Source organism: Peromyscus californicus, unplaced genomic scaffold, assembly GCF_007827085.1.
Source record: "Peromyscus californicus insignis strain IS unplaced genomic scaffold, ASM782708v3 Scaffold_8__1_contigs__length_139910024, whole genome shotgun sequence".
Classification (NCBI taxonomy): Eukaryota; Metazoa; Chordata; class Mammalia; order Rodentia; family Cricetidae; genus Peromyscus; species Peromyscus californicus.
Window position 1 is genome coordinate 12,647,896 of NW_026294606.1, and position 13,336 is coordinate 12,661,231.

Consider the following 13,336-nt stretch of genomic DNA (forward strand, 5'->3'; position numbering starts at 1 on the left):
TCTTATAAAGACTTTTGTTTAATCTGCCATGTACTCAAAGGTGCAAGAATTCAAGATACAACGCTAAGTGAAAAGGAAAAAGATAGAGAAACATACTATGTCCAGAGTTGCAGAAAAAATGTACAGATAGATTCCCATCTTCTGATCTACATTAAAATATCTGGAAAGAGACACAAGAAAGTTGACAGTGATTGCCAATTCTGTATTTTTGTGGGGTTGTTTTTTTTTTTTTTTTTTTTGAGAATCTGATCTATCTAGGTTGTGGTGGGAGGGAGAATTTTAGCTGTGTAATTTTAAATATGCATAATCTCTTAATTATATAAGTGTGTTTATTACCTAATCAAAATGTAAAGGTAAAAAAACTAGATAATGTCTCTGATATACATAAAACCCCAAATTATTCAGACTATGGTCTTAACTATACATTATTTTAAAAGATTAAATTGTATCCTAAGCATACACACACAGACACACAATCTTGAATGTCATGAATTCCAGAATGATCTAAAATCTCATTAAAATCTGAGACACACTTGATGAGTGGATAAAGAAAAATGTGGTCTGTGCTCACAATGGAGCATGGTTCAGCCATAAAAGGATGATAATCCATCACTGGAGACAGATTAGATGGAATGGGAGGACCTTGGGTTAAGTAACATAAGCCAGGCACAGAAAGACAAATAGGGTATGATCTCACTGCATGTAGAATCTGAGAGTTGATGTCATAGGAGAGCCTGGGAGAATGATCATCAGAGGCTGAGGAGTGAGGGGAAATTGGACAACACATGCAGAGTTACAGTGAGATAGGTGTAAGGCAAGCTGCTAACTGCTGCAGTGGAAGGGTAACAATTATATTAAATATGTATCTGCATCCATAGTGTAAGCTATGAGAACATCTTGAGAAATTTGAAAATGTCTAAAGAGATCAATAGATTTACTGTGACTTGACCAATACATGATCTTCTTAGACTGATTTGAACATTATGTAATACACATGTATCAAAAGAGCACATAGTACTCCATGAATGTTCACAGTTCTAACTTGTTAATTAAAAGTTGGAGGTGTGCAAGTCACCACCATGTTGAGATTCTATGTCACACCCACTCAATTGGAAACAACTGCAAAATTTACCACAGCGCAGTGCTGGGAAAGGTATGGGCCTCTCATAACCAAGCTGTTGCAGAGAGACAGTGCATGCAGAACATAATTCCCTTCCTTAATCTGCCATTGATAACTGTGTGTGCAAGGTACTCACAGGGGCTGTGGACATAGCCCAGCTGGTAAAGCTCTTCCCTTGAGGGTGTGAGGAGCTGAGTTTGATATGCAGAACTTACCGTAAAAAGCCAGATAAGGTGATGTGTGCAGTTCTGGAGGGGCTCCTGGCCACCAGCCTCGCCAACTGGTGAGCTCCTGGATCAGTGAGTGAGCTTGTTTCAAAAGTAAAGGAACAGAATAACTGGGGAAGACACCTAATGTCAACCTTAGTCCTCCACATCTACACACACACACACACACACACACACACACACACACACACACACAGAGCTGTTAGTGTGGTTGTGGGTTTAACATGGGCTGTTTACAGATGTGTGTGTGTGTCACACATTGATGAACAATTTTGGTGACAGACACAGACAACAGAAAGAGTTAACATGTCCTGATGGTAAAGCAATGTTTCACCCCTAGCTAAGTGTCTTGAAGTATTGGAAGAAGAGGTAGGCTGTGGTAGCTTGAAGCCCAGGGCTCTCTGCTATAGGCATAACCATCCCCATCCCCAAACCCCTGAACTTTGTGGTGCCAGAACAGACTGGGCATGGCTTCCCAGTATTGTCTCTCTTGCAGTATTGTGCTCCACTGTTTGAGGGTGGGGGATGGGAGTACAGACCAAGGTCAAAGAAAACAAGAGAAGAGCTGAATTAGGAGAGGATGGATCAATGGACAACTTCACATCACCCCAATTCAATCTTCAAAATATGCTTCTCACTGACAATGTTCTTACCTCCATCAGCTACCAGATACCAATCCCCTCCCAAGCTCAGGCCAGTACTGCTCACTACACATCTCCTTCCCTGACTTCCAGGGCAAGGACTCTCAGCAAGCAGCATCATCCATGTATAGAGCCTTGGAATATACAGTTACACTTCTGTCTTCCATCATAGGGGGGAAATTTTCCCTGTGAGCCAGATCAGTAGTTATATATAAAACCAGAGTCCCCCAGTCTCAAAAGCCCACAGCTCTCGGCTGTGTGACAGGACACAGCACAGCAATGTTTCAGATGTTGCTTTTTTTCACAATGACCTCAAATCCTCGAACATTCGGAAAGGATTACACCGTCTGCTCGCCATCTGTTAAGAACAAAACAAAGCATCATTAAAGTTGCCCTAGAAATTGGCTCTGCGATTCCACCAAGGGTCATGGTCTTGAGATTTTAGTGCCTTTAAAGTTGCTGGTCACCTTAACTCAGAGTCACAGCTGTCAAGCCAAAGGTCGTTAGACCGGTGCCTGGTGACAAGACACCAAGCCAGGAGCTGGAGAGATGGCTTACCAATTAAGAGCATTTGCTGCTCTTCCAGAGGACCTGGGTTTGATGTTCAGCACCCACACAGTGGCTTACAGCTCTGTAACTCCAGTTCCCAGGGTACAACATCTTCTTCTGTCCTCTGTGGGAACCAAGCATATTTCTGGTACACAGATATACATGCAGTCAAAACACCCATACACATAAAATAAAAGTAAATCAATCTAAAAGGACACAAAACCATTTAACCCAATACGTAGAGCTGTGCCTACAGGAAAACCTAATCCTTTAAGTACCCCAGAAGTCCCTGGAGGTGACATGCTCTGCCATCCACTGAGCTGTGGGGCTGGTGATGTTGGATGCAGCCCTTGGAGAACAGTACACGGAGCTGTGTGGATTTCCATTTGTGTTTGAGGAGTCTGCTGGGGACTCTGACCGACAAGACCAGATGGCCCTTCTGAGAAAACCCAGTGGCCAAAAGAGCTGCAGAGGAGGGAGGAATGGATACACAAGGAGACTGAGTGATAGCAGAGATGCTTCCAGAAATGACTCACTCGGGTCCTGGCGGGAAAGGAGCTGAGGAACGTCTCCACCAGTGTTTTCCTTTTTATGTGCGCGAGCACGTCATCACACAAGAATCCCACCCTACAAAATAAAGATCACTTCCAACTGTTAAAAATGGACATTATGGTTGATCAAAACCATATTTCCTATGGACAAGCTGGGCTGGCAGCCATGGGTGTTCAGGGCTTCAATATACTTCTATTATAATGATACATCTGTCAGTAAACAGAAACTAATATTTGATTAAATCAAACAGATAATAGATAGACAGATAGCAGATAGATGAATAATGGATAAACCGATGATCGATGATACATAGGTAGATAGATAGATAGATGACAGATAAATGATAGGAAGGAAGGATAATTGACTACAGACAGATGAAGGCTGATGGTGACTGATCATAGATAGATGGTAGATAGGACCTATTATAGTTTCAGGGAGACATCAAACTATTTGCTAGTAAATTTGAAGAAAAAATTAAATGGCTAATTTCTAAAATGTCATTTCTTAAATTGACAGCATTAGCTGAAGAAATATAGAAGGCTAGAAATTATTAAAATTAAAAAGTGAAAAGTCAAGAGAGAAAAAGTCATGTGATAGGTCTATTTTTTAAAAAAGAATCTGAATTCTGGTATCTGAGTCTTCTCAAGAGAAAAAAATGAACTTATTACTTATGAAACTATAATAACTTGGACACTTTGTGTAGCTAGCACACAAAAACAAAATCTTAGTCTGCTTACAATAAGTGCAAAGATCATAAAAACCAAAGCAACAGCAGTCAGAAGAACACAGAGGTTTAGAAACACAGTCATACTTCATGATCACCATGGTCTAACACAGGGAAACACAGCGATGTACTCAAGCAAGCAGCTCTGCCCACTGCGAGGGACCAGCCAAGTCTGTGAAACCAAGTGACCAGCAGCCAACCATCCACCCTCGGCATCTTATAGATGACAAGCACTGGTAGGAGACAGAGGAATTCTTTAGAAAGCAATGCTGTGCCACCACAGAGTACAGAGCATAGCTGCCTCTGATCAAGTGGCCACTGGGGAAGGAGTACAGTGTGGGACACTTAATAATGGTTATCAACTTTATAAGGCTTTAGGGTCACCACGAAAACCAATCTCTAGCATGTCTGTGAGAGGGTTTCTGGATTAGGTTCACTGAAGTGGTAAGACCCTCCCTAAACGTAGGCAGCACCATTCCATGGGCTGGGACCTTAGACTGCATGAACAGGAGCTGAGCACCAGCATCCCTCTCTCTCTGCTCCCTGACTCCAGGTGGGATGTGACCAGCCACCTCAGCCTCCCGCTGTGCCTACCCCCACCATGACGGACTGTGTACATGTGAACTGTGAGCCAAGACAAACTCCCCCACCCTTAAGTTGCTTTTGTCAGTAATTTTATCAACACAACAAGAAAAATAACTCATACACCATGTGTCCTCTTTTCTGAAATTTATTTGGAAGAAAAATGGTTAAGGGGGCAGGGTGGTTTTGGCTGAGATGGCCATGCCTCACAAAAGGACATAGATGGCAACCCAGGTTATTTTTTTGACTTGGGGACTGGCTAGGAGGTAAGAGGGAGACAGAGTCACACACACGCTGTCTGGCTCTGAAACAAGTTCAGAAGACAGTGTATTAATATGACAGCATTTGGGGTTTGATCATTGCATTGGATTGACCAATGTAATTTCCGAGATGAGAATCTTCTTATCAGTAACTAGGACCAGGAGCCCCAGTTTCTACCCACGATGCTCACTGAGGGAGCAGAGATGGTTCACAGAAGGTGGGGATAAGACATAATACCCTCCCTAGGATTTCCCTGAGTCCAATTTATTCAATAAGCAGGTCATTCTAATGTCCTTTCTGTTGCTGTAATGAAATGCTCTGACTAAAAGTGACTTAGGGGGGCCGGGCGGTGGTGGCGCATGCCTTTAATCCCAGCACTCGGGAGGCAGAGCCAGGCAGATCTCTGTGAGTTTGAGGCCAGCCTGGGCTACCAAGCGAGTCCCAGGAAAGGCGCAAAGCTACACAGAGAAACCCTGTCTCGAAAAAAAAAAAAAAAAAGTGACTTAGGGGAAGAAAGGGTTCATTTGGCATACACTTCCAGGTCACAGGCCATCACTGAGGAAAATTAGGGCAGGAACTTAAATAGATTAAACCAGAACCCATAGAGGACACTGCTTGTTCTCTCTCTCTCTCTCTCTCTCTCTCTCTCTCTCTCTCTCTCTCTCTCTCGATCTTTATATCTTTAGCTATCTTTTTTTACACAGCCTAGCTCAAGACCATCTATCTGCTTAGGGATAATGCTCTCCACAAGGGTGTGGGTCCTCCAAATGAATTCTCAATCAAGATAATCCCTCACAGACATGTCCACAGGCCAGTCTGATCTGGGCAATCCCTCAGTCAAGACTCCCTCTTCAAGTGGCTCTAGGTTGTTCCAAGTTGTTAGCTGAAGCTGACTGGGACACTGGTTATATGAAGGTTTGACTTCATGTTACCAGCTTCTGGTAAGCATCAGGCAAAGCAGAGGAAAGCTGAGGATCCAAGGAGCAGAAAAGCTCATAATGCATGGCAAGAGTGTTTCCTGAAGCTCACACCTTCTGTCAGTGGGTACCAGTATAGCATCCAAGGACTACACAATATCACTACTCCTGGGTAGGCTGGTCCTCAAGTGCCAAAGGTTCAGCCTTCAGTTCTAGCAGGCCAGCACCTTAAGGTTGTTAGAGGATCCCTTCATTTACAGATCACTGTGCTACAGAGCCATCCATTAACTTACAGCAAAGTTCAAGGACGTGGGAGGCATGGAGAGCAGTTACCAGGGGCCTCAGTTAGAAAGCTGGCATTTCTTAAGCTTGAGAGAAGTCTCAGTTGATAAAGTGTTTGCTGAACAAGCGTAAGGACCCATGTTCAGTCCCCCAGAACCCACATAGATAAAGCCAGACACAATGGCTTGCACCTATAATCCCAGAACTGGAAGACAGAGACAGAAGGATACTTGACACTTGCTGGCTAGTTAGCCTAGCTGAATCACAGTGTTCCAGGTTCAGTGAGAGACCTTGTCTCAAAAACAAAGTAAGACAGATTGAAAAAGTAAGAGTGATTGAGAAAAACACTCAATCTGGCCTATACACACACACACACACACACACACACACACACGAAAAAGCTAATATTTCTTTTTCTATTTATTGGTAAGAGTTTATTCGAACTAGCAGAGTTCAGAGATACTTTTTAACTTTTAACCCAAACCTATATATCATAAAGCATCCTCATCCACGCAATCTCCTTTCCATTCCCAAGAGTCAGGATAACAGCTGTCTAAAAAGATGCTGCCCAGAGAGATTTGCACCATGTTAAATTTTATAAAGCACAACAGTGTGTTCATTGAGACTGTTTTAGAGTTTCTGAGAACAAGAACAAGTGTCGGTCTCTGAACAGAAGAAATGACCATCAGCAGAGCATTCAAGGGAAATTCTGTGTGGAGAGAAGTCAAGATGCTGGAGGTGGGCAACCTAGAGCAACAGTTCATTGTGGTGTTTGCTTGATATCTTCTGGCTTTTCGTTGGTAAAGATCAGTTGAATGATTGCAGACTGTCTCCCAAGTATACTTGATGAAGCCATTAGAAACCAACCATGTTTCAAGTTCAGAGACTGTCTTTGCTTCTGATTTTCCCCTACATGGAGTCATGGTGCCGTTTACTCTTAAGAAGGGGTCCTTCATCAAGTGTTTTTACCTTTTAAAGATCGTTCTGTGCTATATAGTTAATGAGACCTTGACCCATCCTCTCTTTGTATTTCACTTACTGGGGCAGGTTGTATTTTTCAAACACATCCTCCACAGCATCTTGTGGAGATGTGCTGCCTAGTTTATGTCAACTTGACTCAAGCTACAGTCATTGGAGAAGAGGGAGCCTCAATTGAGAAAATGCCTCCATTAACAACAGGCTGTAGGCAGAACTGTAGGACATTTTCTTAATTAATGGTTGATGAGGAAGGGCCCAGCCCATTGTGGGTGGTGCCATCCATGGGCTGGTGGTCCTGGGTTCTATCAGAAAGCAGACTGAACAAGCCATATGAGCAAGCCAGTAAGCAGCACTCCTCCATGGACTCTGCATCAGGTCCTGCCTCCAAGTTCCTGTCCTGCTTGAGTTCCTATCCTGACTTCCTTTGGTGATAAACTGTGATGTGGAAGAGTAACCCAAATAAACTCTTTCCTCCCAAAGTTGCGTTGGTCATGGTGTTTCATCACAGCAATAGAACCCTGACTAATGCAGGAGGGAATATTTTTTGTCTCTCACTCTGCACACTCATTTACTGGAGCTCTCTTTTCCAGTTCAGAAGCATTTGTAATAGATAAAGAAATAATTAAGTTTCAGTGAAGCCACAAAGTTTATTCTGAAAAGGTTAGTGTCCTCATAAGAGGGTGCCCCCAGAGCCATAAGAAAAAAATGCCCCTGATTTGCCCATATGTCTGGTGCCTGGTTAAGGCAGTACCAAGGAGCTAACTTATATCCTCTGTGCTAGTCTTCAGAATGAGTCTCCCTGATCCCCTATCAGATCTGGGCCACAGTGGCCTCCCACAAATCTGAACTATCCTTGAGACCTTGTAAAGTGAAGTGAATGTTCCAGCCTGCTCTCGGGGATGCATTTGCTCAGAGGCATTCCCTCTGGAAAGGTGTCCTGTTGGAGCATGGCATTCAGTCTGTGCTACAGCGTATCTGAGCTCGTATTTGGGCACTGGCTATGCTGAGTCCAGCCTTCCAGCCATCCCATTCTTGGGGGCAGGCATGAAAACTGGACAGGTTCTAGGTGCTTCCTGCTTCCAGCTGGTGGTGGAGACTCCCCAACCGTCCAGTGTGTCATGTCCTACCGACTGAAGTATTACATCAGCTATGGCCTGAGTATTGAGGGCAGGATGTAACAGCACATCAGAGTGAGTGGACATACCACTGAGTGAATATGTGTGTGTGTGTGTGTGTGTGTGTGTGTGTGTGTGTGTGTGTGTGTGTGTGTGTGTGTAGGGGTGATAAGAAAGACCTTGCTTTAAAAACGTTCTTGGTGGGGGCATATCTGGGTAATCCTATGAATTCTACCACCTCCTGTTTGCAAGGTGAACACAGAACTGACTTCCTGTGGGGAGCAAATGACAACTTTTGGTCCAAATAGTCTAGAGCTTTTTTCAAGAATATGTTCTTCCACCCAGGGTTATTCTCAAGGATAACATTCCAAGTTGCTGACTTTGACCACAGCCTCCTCAACTCCCTAATTCTGCCTGTGCTGTGAAAGCTGAACATGGCAACTTGTTCTAAGTGCCCTAGGCTGGTTCCTTTGCCCAGGTCCTTAGTCTCATAGGATAGGAGGCAAGATGTGTCTAGGGACTAGAGGCATCATGTGAAGACGGGAAAACCAAGAATTGATTTGATTTCTTGAAGGAAAAAGGCACCTGAGGCTGAGGTCCTGTTTGTCCCAAGTCCCTTAGCCATGACCAGGATGCTGATTGTCTGGGACAGCAGATGCATATTCCAGAACATCCCATCATGCTGGAAGGTGTAGCAATTCAAGCCTCCGTGGTTCTTTTCTGCGGTGGAGAAGGGTTGAGCTGAGAGAAAAAGGGTTCAAAAAAGCAAGGGGAGTCTCGGGGTGGTGGACGTCCTGATCTTGACCATGTTTATGGTTTCACAGGGGGCCCAAGTTAAAACTTGTCAAGCTGTTCCCTTTAATCACGATGTTTACTGCTTCCCGGATACACCTCCACTTGGCTCTTAATAAAGTCAGCATTGCAGTTAAGACTAGGCCATGGGTGTTCTGCTTTTCTCCGTAAGAAATAAAGTATTGAACAAACATCTCCCCTTCCAGCTACTTCCCTTCTTCCCCCTCCTCAAACATCATTTCCCAGATGTGAGTCCTGTCGAGATGTCAGGAAACATCCCATGGTCCCACGCATCTCCTGTATGCCACACACTGACATCCCCTCTGTGTGTGCACACACTGGCATCCCCTCTGTGTGTGCACACACTGGCATCCCCTCTGTGTGTGCACACACTGATATTCCCCTCTGTGTGTGCACACACTGGCATCCCCTCTGTGTGCACACACTGGCATCCCCTCTGTGTGTGCACACACTGGCATCCCCTCTGTGTGTGCACACACTGATATTCCCCTCTGTGTGTGCACACACTGGCATCCCCTCTGTGTGCACACACTGGCATCCCCTCTGTGTGCACACACTGATATCCCCTCTGTGTGTGCACATTGGCATCCCCTCTGTGTGTGACACACTGGCATCCCCTCTGTGTGTGCACATTGGCATCCCCTCTGTGTGTGCACACACTGTCATCCCCTCTGTGTGTGACACACTGGCATCCCCTCTGTGTGTGCACACACTGATATCCCCTCTGTGTATGCACACACTGATATCCCCTCTGTGTGTGACACAGTGGCATCCCCCTGTGTGTGCACACACTGATATTCCCCTCTGTGTGTGCACACACTAGCATCCCCTCTGTGTGCACACACTAGCATCCCCTCTGTGTGCACACACTGGCATCCCCTCTGTGTGTGCACACACTGGCATCCCCTCTGTGTGCACACACTGGCATCCCCTCTGTGTGCACACACTGGCATCCCCTCTGTGTGCACACACTGGCATCCCCTCTGTGTGCACACACTGGCATCCCCTCTGTGTGCACACACTGGCATCCCCTCTGTGTGTGCCCACACTGGCACCCTCACTAGGATAATAGTCTGGTGAGAAAGACACAGTGGTGATAAGTATGACATCTGAGAGGGCAGGATGGGAAAGAAGGACCCAGGACTGTGACATCCCAAGGGAGAGTGACCCCTCCCCCCAGTATGAACACGGAAGGATGAAGGATGGAGATTAGAACTTTGCACTTCGAAAGACTAGTCTTCCAAGCAGTATTTATTTAGGAAACACTCCAAATCATCTGGTAGACCTATGGTTTTCAGAGCCATGGTATGAAATAGACAGCATGGTGGAGACTAAACCCAGGGCTCTGACACTGAGCTACACCCCCAGCCCTTCAAAGACTTTTCCTTAAAGTAGATCACTTTCTTCCAACAAAACCCTCTTGGGATGCTAGGGTGGTGCAACTTGGACAATGGAGAGTCTATGAAACCAAGGTGAGGAGCCCACTCCTTTTAGCACAGGCCAGGTCAAGTCCTCGGCCAACCCCAGCAGCATCACTTCCCACCATTTGTGAGCTCATGAGACTCAGTCATGGTCCTGGACACTGGGGATAGAGTCCTTGCCACAGCCGGACATGGGTTGGACTACTCTGAAATACTTCGGACTAGACTCATGAGAGGGTACCTGGTGATTTATGAGAGGTGACATCTTACCTAGCCAGCATGGACACAGCAGCAGGAGGTAGTGGGAATGATCTAACATGACATAGGAAAGCAAAGGGAGTCGAACTCTTCTTAGCAGTATGAGCTTTAAAAACAAAGGGTTTGAACTCAATCCTCAGGGGAGTCTTTGCCCTGGAGGAGATGGGAATGGGGGGTGGGCTGGGGGGAGAGGGGAGAGCAAGGGAATCCGTGACTGATATGTAAAATTAAATTAAATTATAAAATAAAATAAAAACAAAAAAAAGGGTTTACGTTTTAAACCTTGGGTTTTCTGCATCAGCCCTGAGCCACTGGGGACAGACATGAGGAAGAAAGATGTGATGCTGGTCCGGAGGGCAGAAGTCCCAGTTGGCAGAAAACAGAGGTCACCGTGTTTTAAGGGGCATACACGCACACTCTTCCTATGTGGTTTTAAGTTGTTTGTGAAGCTGGCCCAGGCTGTAGAGGTTGGAGTCAGCTTGTACTGGGTCACAACAGCCAATTGTTAAATTGCCAGGAGTTTTACAAGCTGGTTGTTAAATCTGACAATTATTCAAGATGAAGTGGAGGAACTTGCATTCATACAAATCAAATTTTAAAATGAAGGCGACAAATACACCAAACTAATGACGTTCTAATGATTTAGCCGCATCCCACATCTGTGCCCTTGAGGTTACTGAAGCCTACAGCATCCTTAAGGTGGAAACTAGGGCTCCTCCATGCTGTACTAAACCACTTTGCAGTAACAGGGTTGAATCCCTTCCTGACCTTGCAATGAATGTCACGATGATAGCTTGAAAAGGCTGTGCATCATGGATCTGGCTCTTGCTTCAGAAGGGGGTGTTTTTGTTTGGAAAACAGACCAGAAAATATTCCCCAGGGTACTAGTGGCCCACAGCCTGCTGCTTAGACATTCGGGCAGTTAGTTAACAGCTGTGTGATCCAAGTAAGTCACTCAAATTTCTGCCAGGTTTCCTCACATGGTTACTTTGAACATGAAGTAAATCAAAGTTTGTGTTGCGCACTGAACCTCATCTGACTTATAGTATCTATCACAGTCACCCCACTTAACCCCCAAGTCCCCCTTCACAACTTCAGTCAGTCAGTCACCTGTGACCAGCCATGGGGCCTCAAAAGAACAAGTGGGAATTTCCAGAAAAAAAAATGTAAGTTCTTAATCCTGCATGTTTTGAGCAGTGAGTTGAAATCTTACACCGTTCTACTCCATCCAGTAATGGAGCACGAACCATACCTTTGACCAACACATACAAGCTATATGTATTATGTGCACCCATGGTCACACAGCATTCCTCTGGGCTATCTGAGCAACTATCACAGATTCATGGTGCTTGTGTTCAATGAACAGTTTACCTAACCATGGCTCTGAAGTACAACAGATGTGATGCCAGTCATTCAGCTGTGCCAAGGAGAAACCTTAAGATGCTTCTACAGCAGTGGTTCTCAACCTGTGGGTCATGACCTTTTTGGGGGGGTCACATATCAGATATCCTGCATATCACATATTCATATTATGATGTATAACAGTAGCAAAATTACAGTTATGAAGCAGCAATGAAATAATTTTATGGTTGGTGGTCACTACAACATGAGGAACTGTATTAAAGGGTCACAGCATTAGGAAGGTTGATTACTACTGTTCTACAAGGAAAAGGTGAAAGTTCCCAATAAGGTAAGAAAAAAAGAATTCTGCTGAGCTAGCTGAGCTCTGTGGCAAGAAAGACAGATTGTATACGTAGGATTAGGTCCCATCCAGGATTTGGGGCCTGCACTGGAGTCTCAGAATGAACCCTCTGAAGATAGAAAGAATTATGTGGTGCAGCTGTTACTGTTGGCAGTGATGATTTTACACTTATTTTTGTAAATATAATGTGCATTCCCTCATATAAGTGTCTGGCATCCTCCTAAGAGTTCACAGACGCTCAGAGGCCTGGCTTTCCCCGGGTTGTGAGTTCCTGTGTTTACAGGAGCCTCTCTGGCTCCTTGGTCCCATAGCATCTATCACAGTGACAGCATTCCTCGATTCCCGTCACTGTCTGAGAAGCTGAGTGTCATGAAATTCCTGCCTGCAGTCCGCTCAAAGAGACAGCTGAGTGGCAGTATACATAGTTAGTTTTCTGTGCCTGCAACAAAATCCTAGAGAGAATTAAGTTATAGGAAAAAAAGGTTCTAAGAGATTCAAATCCATGGTCAGGTGATCCACTGCTGTCAGGGTTATGGTGGGGTGATGAGCGGCACTCACAGGGAATGTGTGGTAAAGCAAACTGCGCGTGCAGCTCCTGTCCAGGAAGCCAGAGAGGAGGGGACAGCCTTCCCACAGCCCCAACACAAGTACCTCACATGAGACTCCACACCCTAAAGGCTCCATGGCTAACCAGTGGTACAGCCTTGGGCCAACCTTCAACAAAGGCCTCAGGAGAGTACACAACCTCCAAACAGTGGCATGGAACTAGCTACTTTTCTCATTTCTGTGGTCAAATACCTAACGAGAAACAACAAACAATGGAAAGGTTTATTTCAACTCAGTGTGATAGGATACCGTCCAACGTGATGGGACGGCATGGTGGCGGGAGTGTGAGGTAGCTGGCCTCACATTGCGATGGCAGTCAGGAAGCAGAGAGCAGAAAGGAAGTGACTCAGGGTTGGAGACCCTCAAGTCCCGCCCCCAGGGATGCACTTCCTTTATGAAGACTCCACTTCTCAAAGGTTCCACAACTTTGCCAAACTGCACTCCTATCTAGCGACCATGTGTTCAAACAGGTGAGCCTGTGGGAGATGGTTCAAATTCAGATCACAAGAAGGAACCCACTCTGCCCCTCTTCCCCTCTGCCAGCTGACTGTGAACACAGTGGCAGGGTCTGCAGCCATTTTGATTTCT